The sequence below is a fragment of the Amphiura filiformis genome, chromosome 19 (genome assembly GCF_039555335.1).
Source record: "Amphiura filiformis chromosome 19, Afil_fr2py, whole genome shotgun sequence".
Classification (NCBI taxonomy): Eukaryota; Metazoa; Echinodermata; class Ophiuroidea; order Amphilepidida; family Amphiuridae; genus Amphiura; species Amphiura filiformis.
In genome coordinates this window covers 48,172,652-48,189,373 of record NC_092646.1, presented here as the reverse complement: position 1 = coordinate 48,189,373, position 16,722 = coordinate 48,172,652, and the positions used below count along the sequence as shown (strand labels likewise).

The 16,722-nt window shown below is 38.9% G+C and overlaps 1 protein-coding gene and 1 long non-coding RNA gene across 2 annotated transcripts in view; one reads left to right on the top strand and one right to left on the bottom strand.

The window, feature by feature from the left end:
- The window catches only part of LOC140140619 (complement component receptor 1-like protein), a 96,345-nt gene that overhangs the window by 3,008 nt on the left and 76,615 nt on the right, over positions 1–16,722 (bottom strand). The gene's annotated exons all lie outside the window — the stretch shown is intronic.
- Positions 64–15,608, top strand: LOC140141402 (uncharacterized). Its single transcript, XR_011857399.1, has 5 exons — positions 64–227; positions 3,305–3,403; positions 7,285–7,478; positions 8,005–8,116; positions 14,517–15,608. It is a non-coding gene; the product is annotated as an uncharacterized lncRNA (long non-coding RNA).

Below are 16,722 nucleotides of genomic sequence, written 5' to 3'. Positions count from 1 at the left end.
TGTCATGGCTGTGTAGCTCTATTTTTGTCCCTACTGATTAGTGATTTTATATCTGGTGTTTCAATATCGACAAAAACCCGCGTCCGTGGTTCGTGGAAAATGATTCGTCATGACAGTTTACATGTTTAGGAAGGTCTTCAATCGATCTAATTCGTAATGTACTGTATAGACGAGGTGTTTGAATGATGTTACAATTCATGAATCATGTGAATTACATTGCAATTCAGGTAAGCTTAAATTTTCTTTAATGTCATGAATGATGAATGTAGATTGTAGAGGTGTACCATGCACAACTGCATGATGCTGTTACATTGGTACTACTAAAGCCTCCAGCATACTTTCCTGCCTCTTGCCGCTGCGGCAAGCGGCAGGGCGTTTCAACCAATGACAAGCCTTTATTGTGTCCGTTTGTCTGCAATGCGCGTGCGCCACGCCGCTCAGCGGCAAGCGGCAGGGTAGTATGAAACCAGCATAAGCTTAATATTCTCATGTATAACTGTAAATCATTTGCAAGGTCTTTGGTTTCATACTACCCTGCCGCTTGCTGCTGAGCGGTGTGGCGCACGCGCATTGGCATTGGCAGACATACTATAAAGTAATTCTTGGCCAAGCTCGAACATACCTGTTGCATCCATGTAGCGTACAAATCGTGTCACCGTACGCAATCATGTAACATGAGTGCATGCTTTCTACTGTACCTCACTTAGCGCACTATGTTCCAGCTTGGCCAAGAATTTAATACTTAGATAATAGGCATATAGTTTAGCTGCAACTCTATGTCTATAACGGACTAGATTAGGCATATAGTTTCTGCAACGCATAGGCCTAGATATAAAATTGTTAATTCTGATCTTAGCCAGTGGCTGTGGTTTTATAGCTTGTAAGCACTGCATTTCATTGAGTTCCTGTATGTCGTCTAGAACACGGTAGAGGATATGGTTCGCGTACATGCATCATTACGCAACACGCTTGTCGAGAGATGCGCACTAGCTGCACGAAGTACGCGCAACTGAATTTGTTAATTTTAGAATAAGGGAAGTTTTCATGGCTGTTTGTTTTATAGTTAATTTATTTTCCCCTAAATAAAACTAGTTTTAGTTAAATCAAAATAATAATTTATGGTAACTGACTAAAGAATGACAACAAATGATAGGAATTTTTGTTTTTACTATCCTCTACGTATGATGGACGACAGACAGGTCCAATTTTTATCGTAGTGTGCGCCGGCATCCACTACGCAAAATATTGGTCTTGCCTGTCGTCTCTCATACGGTAAGCAAAACTCTTGCAACCCCCCCTTGCCCCCCCCCCCAGTAAAAAGCCAAAATTACGAAAATGTTACCTTTTTGCAGTAATTTTGCACAAAATTTGTTGGTTTTGCCCCCCCCCCAAAAAAAAAAATTCACTTTGCCCACTCAATGCCCCCATTGGATGAGAGCATGATTTTTGGCATTGGGTGAGAGCAAAATGTAAAAAAATTTGGGTCATTGGGTGAGAACAATTTTTTAATGGAACTTTTGTGTTAGAGCCGAAACAGCGCCACAGAAACCTCAAACATCAAATTTCTAGTTCTAAATCTAAATCTAAATGGCTAAAAGTAATAAAATCAGTGATAAATGAAAGCTGCTGTTCAAACTGAACTTTGGTTGACAGATCAAATGCAAAAATAGGGTGTCTTCCGGTGACAGAGCATTTGTTAGATTGCCAAACTCAAAAACTTTACAATGTGCACAATCTTGGTCATACTGCAATGATGATTGTTTAAATTCATGCACACAGTTGTCAGGATGAAATAACTTCATGGTTTGATTGACACACATTTATGTTACAAACATGTATGTCAAACTGTTTAAATTGAACTCCTGTCAACTGTGAGCATGTTTAAAAGTATCGAAGTGAGGTATGGGACCCCCCCCAGGGTCTACACTCCCTGGACGCCCATCAAGTTACTTTGGTCCAGTCCCCCATGTTGGAAAGGCTTTCATGGGGCATGTTCCCATTATTAGTGAACTTCTGTATTTTTTAAGTGGGAGTAGGTCCTTTTGAGAGGTCAAATATGGTGAGTTGCCAAAATCAGATCATAAAATATTCTTTCCTTTTTGATCAATTTTCAATACATACAATCAAATAAAAGTCTGAGTCTGCTGCTGACAACTCACCACACGTAACTTTCAAGTTAAATGACCCTCCACATTTTAAAAGTAGGCCTACAAACATATCCTGTGCATGATATACATCACAGTTTTACCAAACACAACTCCAGTATGGTACTCTGACTTAACTCACCACATTAAGAACACACTAATAAGGTTCTTTCACTTCCGATTCCAACCATAACCAATGAACATAAAATGCTACATATCCAATCTTCTACATTAGCTAACTCTTGATTTCCAATACTCTGAAGATAACAACCATATTTGAACTCACATTGACTACATTTTTGTATCCCCACTCAGTGAGAAAGCCCACTATTCAGAAAACAGAAAACCTATCACCCAAGGTCCGCTATTCAGAATTGTGGGCTTATTTTCCTTTTAAAAATGACATGCTAAACAGAAGACCCGCTAATCAGAAAAGCCATTAATCAGAAGGCCCACTACTCAGAAAATATATTCTGAGTAGCGGGTCTTCTGATTAACGAAATTTAATGAGCCCTTTTGAAGAATCACACCCAGACAACCTGCCACTCAGAAAACCCAGTTCTCAGGGTATCATTAGAGTTAAGAGGTTAGGTTAAGGTTAGGGCTAACTCAGTTCTTTCAAATGATAAAAGCAGGCCACTATATTATAGTCATAGTGGGCATTCTGAGTAGCGGGTAAAGGATCGGATACAGCCCGCTAGCCAAAAAATGCTAGCCGGGAAAAAAAATTCTTTTACATAAAATACAACAAAAAGCCCACTATTCAGAAAGTCCATTATTCAGAAGGCCTGCTGCTCAGAAAATTCTGACTAGCGGGCCTTCTGAAAAATGGGTTTTCTGAATAGCAGGTCTTCTGACTACCAAGTCTTCTGAGTGACAGGCTGCACCCAACATTCTATGCCATGACCAAATCTCATCAAATATGTTTGTGTAACTCCTAATGTGACATCTTAACATATTAAAACTCTCCAAATATCTTCCCCAGGAATGGCATCCACCATGGGATCACAATTAATTGATTAATTTGAATTAATAAAAATAGCACTACTTTTCTTGCTGAGTTCTAAAGATAGACCATTGTCCAGCTCATGATACAATAATAATATGCTTTTATTTATTTTGTATGTTTTACATTATGTTTGCTTTATATATACACTTAGAATGGCTGAGAAATCTATTGTACTGGTCCACCAATTTTTTGAATGGGAATTATGACAGCGACAAAAGATACTGAATTTTGATTGCATCTGCAAAACAAGGTAAATCAACATTTGCATTGGCTTAGGAAGATTTTTAGCACATTTGCAATGCAAATGATGCTATTGTCATGGTCCAGATTTCTGTATGTTTTTTTCTTTCTCTTGCTACATCGTTTTGAGCAATGGATCTGGTAATTTGAGGCAGCGATCTTTGCATGATCGTTCATGATTGTTACTTATTTAGCTAGGAAAATTCGGACGGAAAGTGTCATTTTTGGAGCATTTTGTTACGAAAATTGTTACCAAATTTCATGGAATAGTCTCCTATGCAGACTGTTTGTGGTGCTTTTCATATTACAAACACTGTACAAACTCCTTGATCTGGCGATTTTGTAAAAGAGATGTTGAACTTTACTGCTTCAATGCGGCTACAATGTTTGCTTTTCAGTGTTGCTTTGCCTTGCATTCGGCAAGTCAATAGATAAAGCACCAATTGGGCTCGTGCTGTCTATAGGCCCCTACTTCTGTGCGCGAGTCATGAGCAATTAATGTCTCAAATTCTCCAAATTAGTGCACATTCAGAACGATTGTAGCAAAACTTAGTTTATATCATTGGCACTGACACATTTAATGCTAGTCCAGACTTTGTGTCTTTGTAACATATTAACACCTTTCTAGTTTTTCAATTAACACATTTAGTGCTACAACATTTAATCGTTTATTGGTCTTGAACATATCCTGTACACTGTAAATATGAACTTAGAAATGTGAGGAAACGTGATTGACTATAGCATGTAAGAAATTTATGTCCAGACTTGATGTCTTTTTAACATATTAAGGGGTACTATACCCCTATGGTAAATTGTGACTATTTTTGCATTTTCTCAAAAATAATAACACACTGGTAACAAAAGTTATGTATATTATTGGGGCAAGGAATCAAATTACTACGCTGAAATTTCAGTGACTCAAGACAAGCGGTTCAGTATATATGATAGGAAATGAGGTACATCCTAGCGGTACCTTATTTCTTATCATAAATAACAAACCGCTTGTCGTGGGACACTGAAATTCCAGTGTAGTAATTGGATTCCTTGCCCCTATAATATACACAACTTTTGTTACCAGTGTGTTTTTAGTTTTTGAGAAAAATGCAAAAATAGACAAAAATTTATCGAGGGGTGTAGTACCCCCTTAACACCTACTTGATAGGTCATTGTTAAGGTGGTGTTAAAGGCAAGGTTTAAGCCTCCAGCATACTTTCCTGCCGCTTGCCGCTGCGGCAAGCGGCAGGGAGTTTCAACCAATGACAAGCCTTTATTGTGTCCGTTTGTCTGCAATGCGCGTGCGCCACGCCGCTCAGCGGCAAGCGGCAGGGAAGTATGAAACCAGCATTAGGGAAATCATGAATTCCAACATTTTTGCAAATATCTCCAAACCTTTCATGATACAATCTCAAGTCAGTTTGTACTTATGTAGGGATATGTTGGCCATGTTATGAAGGTAATAAAACTGTTGCCATGGTAACCAAGCAGTCGCTATTGGCTTCTGACCAATCACATTGAAAGTTTTTTGCTGTTTTTTGAGTCGCAAATCACTTCATTTGTCCCAATAAAAGTATACTCACATGTTGAGTCATGTTCCTGCGCACCTCCACTGATTTTCCCGTAAAAAAATACCCAGTGGAATTCCCCCTGGGGGTCAAAGTGAAATTTTTGTTTTTTGGCCACAGATTCCACATTACTTACAAACTTTTTACGGGAAAATCAGCAGGGAGGTCATTCTTGATGTTCTTGAATGATTTGACACCATTTCCTAATTTATTTGGACATGTGCAATTTCAACCATATGAGAGCAGTATCCAGGTCTGAAATTTCTCGGTCCCTGGAGAGCAATAATCAGAGGAGGTAGGGTGCTGAAAACACTGCCGAAAATCTTTAAAAATAATTATCTTCTTCTGTGCCAAAGATGAAAACGATCCATAGATCTTTAATTTGCATTTTAAACCACCTTAAGTTGTAAATTTCTCAGTATCAATAAAATAACTGAGCAAACATAGATAATGGAATTATCTGTGGAGCAAATTAATATGCTTAATTCCAATCAGTTAATTTCAATCATTTACAATCTGATTATATTATCTTCTGTGCCAAAGATAAAAACGGTCCATAGATCTTTAATTTGCATTTAAAACCACCTTAAGTTGTTGTACATTTCTCGGTATCAATAAAATGACTGAGCAAACACAGATAATGGAATTATCTGCGGAGCAAATTAATACCCTTAATTCCAATCGGTTAATTCCAATCATTTACAATGTGATTAAAAAAACTAAATTCATGTATAAAGGGCTGTAACTACAGATCTATAATACACTGTAAATGAAAATATCTACATGTTTCAATAAAAAAAATTTGATGTAACTGCTCACAGCAAACCCAAGAATAAAACCACCCATATTTAGCGGCACACAAAGTACACAGGTTCACTTCCCACATACCTAGTTTATGCATATTTTTAACATAATGTGACATAAAATGAACAAATATGCTACAATTTTTATTGAACCTTACCTCTGGCAAAACTACACTTTTCCAGATTATTGTGCAATATATTATATATTTATTTGTATGGCGCAGTTGTATATAGGTTACTGTATATTGGTTACTATATATTGGTTATAGATGGTACATTTAACTCCACAACTTCAAAAATACGCACTTACACAACAAAAGTCCTAACATTCCCAGCAACCAACTCCACACAACTCAACCCTAATACCTTCAACTATAAACTACAAACCAGCAAACATGAAACAATCCAATTATACCAAATCTACATTGCCTGCCCAATGCAACCAGCCAAAAACCTGTCAACAGCACCAAATACACTAACAAATATCTACAATCAATAAGAGAGGTACACCACTAACCACTACATCTCAAATTAACTTGTCAGTATACCTACTTTGTGCAATTTCACTGGTGCTTATTTGAATTCTGCGATGTCTTGAAGTAATTTGGCAACTCAATTTTAGTACAATATTGTATTTCTAATGTATTTTATAGTGTTTTTTAAATGTGTTTATAATTATGTACTGTGTAATTTTAGTTCTTTTATTTGGTGTGTGTATAAGGGACCCCATCTAGTGGGCCTGCGTGCCTGTTCGGGGTTGCCCTTTTGCAGCACACACCACAATTTGATATTTTTATGTGCAATGAAGGTAATAAACATGATAAACTAAACTACACTCTTTATCACAGCCCTGCCAACAAACTAATAAAATTAACAACTGCACTTACAAACAACATAACAAATAAAACCTGCACACAACCACCAACACAATGAATTTCAATTCCTGACCATAACCCATAACAAACCTACTACAGCACCATTGGTGCTCTTGTTTACATTTGGGGAGCTAAAATTTAAAACTTTTTAGTGGGCCCTGCGGTGGCAGACGGGGTTTTCCACCCCCGGAGTCAGAAAATTTTGCAAAATATAGGTCACAAACACTCTTTCCTCTATTTTATCACAATTTGTTAACTCCACCTATAGGATTATTGGGGGAGGCTGAAAGGTATTCAGGCTCCCACAAAATTAATATTCAGGGGCTGAGCCCCCCTCCCGTTCCAAAGCATATGATTTATGTGCTCTTTGACATCTGTGGTTCAATGCTGTTGCAGTGGTACAAACCGCATGAGCGTACTAGTGCAGCGCCATATATTAAAAAAGAGATGTCAATTAAGGTAAAGCAATATTGTAACATAGTTCATAGGGACACCCTCAATGTTTTTCAAACTCTACCACACGTACACACATTTACCAGGACCAGGAAGAAGAATACTTAGATTATAGGTATTTACTTAGTATGAAAAAGTTATTCTTTCAACTCCTATAAAATGATTATTCTGTTGCAATTTGTTTTTGTTTTTTCTCAGGGATTTGTTTCTCACTTCGGTCTGGTTTTGCCGGGGGTTTTGCATGGCACAACACAGGCTACACAGCTCTAGATAACTGGTGAAAAAGTGCTTCAACGATTCTCCTTTACAGACACAGATTATCCAACCTGGTATGTTCACAGCAAATCTCGACCAGCACTGGACGGTATGAAACATTATATGGGTCAGATAAAGTGAGTGCTAGCACTGGACTATTAAAGCCATAATGTGTGATTTTCATAAAATAGATTCCTAAATGTTAGTTTTCACTTATCATCACATTGCCCCCTTTTAATTTTGAGCCAAACAAATGAGGTAATATCAAAATTATGATTTCACTCCAGCGCTTACAATGTGTGTATTTAGCTTGCTGTTCATATTACATTGATCTATTTATATTGCACCAAGCATCGCGCAGCTGGGATGTATACACAATATGTGTGCATGAAGAAATTTGCAGCACTTATCCAAAGCATGAAAGGGTGCTCACTGCGCAGTTTACTTTAGCGTGCAAATATTAAAATAGCCAAACAATTCACTAATACATTTTGAATTTGGTACTGATCAGACCCACCTCCCATGTAACTTTGGAGCTAGGATTCTTTTACATGTAAGTGCAGCATGGAGAAGCCCTTTTTCATAATCCTGGAGGATAAATGCTTGTTCTTGTAAAAGGTTGCTCCATTTTATAAAATCTTATTTCTTGAATTTCCACACTAGGTGATATCAGTGATGTCAACTTGAAGTGAACTGTTTAGTAATGCAGCAACTGGCTTACAAATCAGAATGTTTACTGTTTTAGTGATGAACTCCACTGAACATCAAAAGTCCGGTATGTACAATGCGTAACTGCTTTATTGGATGAAAAAAAAGGATTAGGTCATACAGCCTAATGCAAATAGACCTCAAAATGGTACAGAATGATTAATAAATGATCCCTCAAACAATGGTCCAGAATTATACCTAGTTTTTGTTCACGGAGTGAACTTCTAATTCACTTCCACTCACATCTATGCACAATTTATCCCCTATATACCATGTGTCTTTGAATAGCTATTGTAGCCCACCAACCTTGTGGTTAAGAGGCTGGGAAATATTTCCTAATATCTCATACCCTCGTTTGAATGTCTTTTCTAATCCTGCCTCACATGTCAAGAACAATTTATCCCATTTAATCTAGCAATGTGACTGTACAGTGTATGAAATACCCTTTTTTCTAATCATATTTACTATTGGATTCTGGCCATCACATGATTATAACAGGCTTTACTGATTGGCGAGTAATTATTTACAAAGTAATGAGGCTGGGCATATAGGAGAAATACACTGGACTTTTCACTAAGCCAATTTACTACCGAAAGCCGGGGCCACTATGAGGTGGGGTCAAATAAAAATTAGTTTATATTCTTGAACATGATTTAACCATAACCTCCATTAAATTCTCTCATCTTCCCCTGGCTAGGTTAGGCTATGATAGTTGTTCCGTTATATGACCTATGACACATAACGCGGCCTGTTATATGACCTCTGACACATAACATGCCCCGTTATGTGATCTATGACACATAACACGCCCTGTTATGTGTCCAATGACACATAACATGCCTATTATGTGACCTATGACACATAACGTGCCCGTTATATGACCTATGACACATAACGCACCCCGTAATGTGACCTATGACACATAACGTGCCCTGTTATGCATATCCTATGACACATAATGCACCCGGTTATGTGACCTATGACACATAACGCACCACATTATGTGACCTATGACACATAACGCGCCCTGTTATGCATCCTATGACACATGCGCCCGTTTATATGACCTATATGTGACACATAACGTGCCTCATTATATGACCTGTGGCACATAACGTGCCCGTTATATGACCTATGACATATAACACGCCCGTTATGTAACATATGTCACATAACGCCCCCGCTATGTGACATATGACACATAACGCTCCCCATTATGTGACCTATGACACATAATGTGCCCGTTATGTAACGTATGACACAACGCTCCCTGTATGTGACCTATGATACATAACACGTCCGTTATGTGACCTATGACACATAATGCTCCTTTTATGTGACCTATGACACATAACGCGTCCCATTATATGACATATGACACATAACGCGCCCCAGTATATGAACTGACACATACCGTGCCCGTTATATGACCTATGACACATAACGCACCCCGTTGTATGACACGTAATGCGCCCCATTATATGACTTATGATACATAACACGCCCCGTTATATGACCTATGACACATAATGTGCCCGTTATGTGACCTATGACACATAACACGCCCCGTTATGTGACATATGTGACCCGCAAATTTCCTACGGTACGGGTCCGTGTGACACGTAAAAATTGAACCAAGCAAAGAGAAGAAAATCCTAGTTTGTCGTTCCACTAGAACATCTGATTCACATAATACGTACAGCTCCCTGAGTACACTTTGATTTTAGTTTCCCATCAACTTTTCAACGCGGATCGTCGTAGCTAATTCTCTCTCTTGAAATTTCAAAGGAAAGGGTCCAGGGAGGACCCTTGAAAATTGGGAGGACCCTTGAAATTTCAAAGGCAAGGGTCCGTTATATGACGTATGACACATTACGCGCCCTGTTATATGACGCGCCCTATATATGACGCACCATTATATAACCTATGGTACATAAAGTGCCCCGTTATATGACCTATGACACATAACACACCCCATTGTATGACCTATGACACATAACGCGCCCAGTTATCTGACCTATGTCACATAACGCGCCCTGATATCTGACCTATGACAACTACCATGCCTCGTTATGTGACCTATCACACATAATGCACCCGGTTATGTGACATACGACACATAACATGCCCCGTTACATGACCTACTACACATAACGCGCCCCGTTATGACCTATGACACATAACGCACCCGTTATCATCGTTATGCGACCCGTTATGACCTATGACACATAATGCGCCCCATTATATGACCTATGACACATAACGTGCCCCGTTATGTGACCTATGCACAGAGGAGAGAGAAAACAGAGCGTACCACCAGTCAAAGTCCCCGTGTATTGTATATGCTGAGTTCTCGCATATTCATGAGGGCCGATTGTTCGATCGTGGCGTGTCAAACAATCACGCCAGCGCTGCGTGCCTTCGCGTACGCGATAATAGAGCATTGCGTGCTTTCGTGATTACGCGATACACCATGAAAATATGTTTGATATAGCCTACATTGTACGATGTTCTTAAGCTTATACTAAATTTAGATAAAATATAAAGTTCTGTTCAAAAACTGTCACCCAATACAACCATACCTGTATTGTGAAGCCCAGAAATAGAACACACTGTACAATTCCTTGTACAACAGTATATATTATCCTTTGAATCAGAGGAACTCATTCCTTGACTGTATAGCAATTTGGCTCCAAGCCGATATGGCAGTTATTCTAATTAGTCATGTGACATGGATTGGCGCCAGCTGAAAGCGGGTACTATTCCGATACTATAGTATCAGATACTAGTATCGGAATAGTATCGGAATAGTACCACTATACCGATACTAGTATCCAACTAGTATCTGCTAGCAGATACTTTTGGATAGCTCCAGAATACCTACCGGATACTATCCCGTATAGTAGCCGGAACTATACCGATACCTTTTCTTTTTGCTATGGGATCCTATGACACATAATGCACCCGGTTATGTGACCTATGACACATAACGCACCACATTATGTGACCTATGACACATAACGCGCCCTGTTATGCATCCTATGACACATGCGCCCGTTTATATGACCTATATGTGACACATAACGTGCCTCATTATATGACCTGTGGCACATAACGTGCCCGTTATATGACCTATGACATATAACACGCCCGTTATGTAACATATGTCACATAACGCCCCCGCTATGTGACATATGACACATAACGCTCCCCATTATGTGACCTATGACACATAATGTGCCCGTTATGTAACGTATGACACAACGCTCCCTGTATGTGACCTATGATACATAACACGTCCGTTATGTGACCTATGACACTAATGCTCCTTTTATGTGACCTATGACACATAACGCGTCCCATTATATGACATATGACACATAACGCGCCCCAGTATATGAACTGACACATACCGTGCCCGTTATATGACCTATGACACATAACGCACCCCGTTGTATGACACGTAATGCGCCCCATTATATGACTTATGATACATAACACGCCCCGTTATATGACCTATGACACATAATGTGCCCGTTATGTGACCTATGACACATAACACGCCCGTTATGTGACATATGTGACCCGCAAATTTCCTACGGTACGGGTCCGTGTGACACGTAAAAATTGAACCAAGCAAAGAGAAGAAAATCCTAGTTTGTCGTTCCACTAGAACATCTGATTCACATAATACGTACAGCTCCCTGAGTACACTTTGATTTTAGTTTCCCATCAACTTTTCAACGCGGATCGTCGTAGCTAATTCTCTCTCTTGAAATTTCAAAGGAAAGGGTCCAGGGAGGACCCTTGAAAATTGGGAGGACCCTTGAAATTTCAAAGGCAAGGGTCCGTTATATGACGTATGACACATTACGCGCCCTGTTATATGACGCGCCCTATATATGACGCACCCATTATATAACCTATGGTACATAAAGTGCCCCGTTATATGACCTATGACACATAACACACCCCATTGTATGACCTATGACACATAACGCGCCCAGTTATCTGACCTATGTCACATAACGCGCCCTGATATATGACCTATGACAACTAACATGCCCTGTTATGTGACCTATGACACATAATGCACCCGGTTATGTGACATACGACACATAACATGCCCCGTTACATGACCTACTACACATAACGCGCCCCGTTATGACCTATGACACATAACGCACCCGTTATCATCGTTATGCGACCCGTTATGACCTATGACACATAATGCGCCCCATTATATGACCTATGACACATAACGTGCCCCGTTATGTGACCTATGCACAGAGGAGAGAGAAAACAGAGCGTACCACCAGTCAAAGTCCCCGTGTATTGTATATGCTGAGTTCTCGCATATTCATGAGGGCCGATTGTTCGATCGTGGCGTGTCAAACAATCACGCCAGCGCTGCGTGCCTTCGCGTACGCGATAATAGAGCATTGCGTGCTTTCGTGATTACGCGATACACCATGAAAATATGCGGTAATTGAGTAGCGGTCTCGCCTGTTGCATTTCATGGAACAATCGGCCCTCATTATCAGATGATGCGGAGACTTTGACTGGTGGCATGGGCTCTGTTTTCTCTCTCCTCTGGACCTATGACACATATTGTGCCATGTTATGTGACCTATGACACATAATGTGCCATGTTATGTGACCTATGACACAAAGCGTCCCATTACATGACATGACACATAACGCGCCCGTTATATGACCTATGACACATAATGCATCCCGTTATATGACATGACACATAACGCGCCCAGTTATGATGTCATATAACGTGCCACGTTATATGACCTATGACACATAATGCGGCATGTTATGTGACCAATGACATATAAAGCACCCAGTTATGTGACCTATGACATATAACGTGCCCCGTTATGTGACCTATAACACATAACGTGCCCCGTTATGTGACCTATGACACATAACACACCTGTTATATGACCTACGACACATAAACGCCCTGTTATATGACACATAATGCACCCGTTATGTGACCTATGACACATAACGCGCCCCGTTATGTGACCTATGATGCATAACGCGCCCCGTTATGTGACCTATAAAGCATAACATGCCCCGTTATGTGACCTATGATACATAACGCACCCCGATATATGACCTATGACACATGACGCGCTAATTATGACCTATGACACATAACGTGCCCTGTTATGTGAACTATGACACATAACGTACCCGTTATGTGACCTATGACACATAACGTGCCCGTTATATGACCTATGACACATAACGCACCCCGGATATGACCTATGGCCACCGAATTAGAGAAGGAGAACCGGGACCCCTATACCGCCACGTACAATCGCGCCATCAGCTATGGGGAGAAAATTGGGGGTATTCGGGTCCTTGCCGACGGTGCGCGGAGACGAACGAAAACAATGTGGCATCTCACCTGAAGCGTCTTGGTACTCGTGTGCAGGTCGCATCAAGTGCGTCTCTCAAATGCTCCATTCATCCATGTCGCGCTTGCATGACAACGAATGCCTCGAGTGCATTCCAAGGGAAACCGAATACCCCAAATTTTTGCTCCATGCCTGTATTAATATGGTGGTCAAATCCCTATTCTCTGTCTTTAATTCTGTGCGCTCAGTTATGTGACCTATTACATGTGACCTGACATGACACAACACGCCCTATTATATGACCTATGACACATAACGCACCCTGTTATGTGACCTATGACACATAACATGCCCGTTGTATGACCTATGACACATAACGCATCCTGTTATGTCCAGTCATGTCCATAATCATTTTGATACAGCCTGTATACCTGATCTGTGAACTTTGTCTTTAATGCCTTTTAAAGACAATTTTGTTTCAAGTTACACTTGCAGCTACATACTTACAGTTGAATTGTAGCTCTGTAAATCAACTACTATGTAAATTTCAGCTACTGGATAATTGTTTTGAGAATCATAAAACAAATCAAATTTCATGGAATCATTCCGGTTTTGTGATTTAAATCATGTTGAATCAAATCGCAATTTAAATCACATGACTTGTTTCAAAAACAATTTTTGATAAATGTAAGTTAATTTCTTTCTTAAATTGATGGTTTTACCTCATCCCTAATGCTTCTACAACTTTTGGATACAATTAAAATACCTCTATGATGTCATTTTTATCTATTGCTAAAATTCACCTTCAAGATGTAGAATGCTACAGGTTTTTTCCCATGATTTTACCAAATATTTTCTTTGAAATTTTCACATGTAAAAAAATGTTTCGATTGCGCATTATGTCTAGCTTTCCACTGGTCTCTTTTGACTCTATCATGGGGTATAGTTCTTGGAATAAAAAAAAAATAAACAAATCAATATAAATAAAAAATTATCGGATCAAAATAAAAAATATTGGATTTAAATTTTGAACAATCTGATTTTTAAAAATTAAATTTTTAATTTATATTTTGGTTTATTTCTTTACAGATGAAATTTGAACTTGTACTGGAAGGAATCATCTGCATCAACAAGCTAAATCAAGAGATAGATCGAGATGATGATACTGTAGTGATGAGTGATGATGATGTGTAAAGTAAATGCAAACACCTGTGCCATATAGCATGTTGGCACTTCAACTAGGTTCAAGCGAATTAAAATTTGAGGGAAAAACAATTGACAGAAATAGACAACTTGTCAACAAAATGGCTGGTAGGACCTACATGTAAACATAAACATGTACCGGTACATGTACAGTAGGCCTACCTATCAATTAGGCTTAGAGGACTAGCTAGTAGTAGTCACCTGCTGTTAAACTTTTATCCCAAGGCTGCGCACAAGGAAACGTGAACAGAACTAACTCTTCTTCCATTAAGTTTTAGAAGAGAATATGTTGATCTCAATATATACATGTATAAGTGCAATCTGGGATTATATGACATTAATCTAGATGATTATGTAGTTTTTAATGGAATTAACAAAGACCGTCCCACCGTACCACCAGATTTTCATTTATCAATTGTTACTGGTAAATCAGCTTTCTAAAACTGAGTGCCACAAGATGGGCTTTTTACAGCATATTGTGCCCATTTGGAACCAGCTCGCTAGTATTAATTATTAGATCCACAAATTCTGTTGCTTCATTTAAGGGTATATGATGTATTGTTGGTCGAAGCAGCAAAAAATGTAGTTCACAGCACCTTGCGAATGGTAGTGAGCTTTAGCAACAATTGCATTGCTCAATTCATAGGGAACGTGTAGAAGAATTCAAATAACTATGTTGTGTCCTCATTTAAATAAAATTCTGTCAACCATAAGGTACCACAGAGCAATTCGAAAGAATGGTTGCGGAATCAAACTAAAGACCTTTCCCTCTGTCACTTTTAAGTGACAGAGGGAAAAGTGACAGAGGGAAAGGTCTTTAGTTTGATTCTGCATTAAAAAACTGTCCACCAACATGTCTGCTATTTCAATTGTTATACCCTTCCAGGTGAGGTTGTTCGTTAGGGTCTATACAAGGAACTTATTAGGTCTAGCAGAGATAGATGTGTTGTAGGTTATTCATTTATCTGAAAAGGTATGTAACAGTGGATGCTGCAGAAATGACAATAAGCAAGAGCTCCTTTTGAGGCCACCCCACCACGTATGCCACATCCGCAACCAAAAAAATGCTATTTCTGTTATTATTTTGAGATTTAACATCTTCGAAAGCTTTAATTAGAAATACAATGTTATCAAATTTAAAAAAATGGCTAGCCCTCTTTGGTCATAGTTTCTTAGGGTTGCGTATGTGACAAAAGTTGTGGATGTGACCATGTTTTAGGTTGCCTGACCTAGATTTTGTGTTTCGAAAGATTTTTATTTTTAATTACTCAATTAATTTTTTGCATTTTTTGGCCAAAATGTATTGATTTTGACTGGAAGTTTTGAAAATAATTCCGAACATTTTCAAAATTTGTTTCCAAAAATCAAATGTTTATTTGGGTTTTTTGCCAACAATATTAGTACTAAGAACGTTTTTGAATCTGTTCTCATGACCCTGGACATGAAGTTATGAAGTTTTAAAATGGTCTGATGGTAGTGCAAACAGGAAAATTGCAACAGTTGGGCACACTGCTAAAAATCTGTACTTTGGCAGAATAGTAGTCAAGACCACAAAGAATATTTTCAGGGTAGAAACCAAGCTGGTTAGACCCCTGGGTTAAGTTGGGTAAAAAAAAAATTTTATACGCTGGCGAAGTTACTTAATACTCGGATTAACTACCATAGCAATAAGTGAAAACAATTTTGAATATACCGCGCTGCACTGATACGTTCACACGGTACCTCTACATTGAACCACATCATGCTGATCACTTGCACCTGTAAGATTAGTATCTTTGAAAAGACCAGTATTATATTCAGTGATGAGTGTAACCTGCTTGTAGTGCAGCGCAATTTGTTCAAAATTGTTTTCACCTATTGCTATGGTAAGTAGTCCGATTAATTACGTAACTTCGCCAGCGTATAGTGGTCAAAATATCCTCTTTTGTTCCTCTAGTCCTGTGAATTAAAAAAGGATAGTATAATCAACAGCATCTGCACTTCTCCCCATCAAAATGGAGATTTTTGTATCAGCAGAAAGTGCATATTTTCTAGTTTCCTATTGACCCTGATTTTAAAAATAACATTTTTTAACATAAAAATGTATCACTTG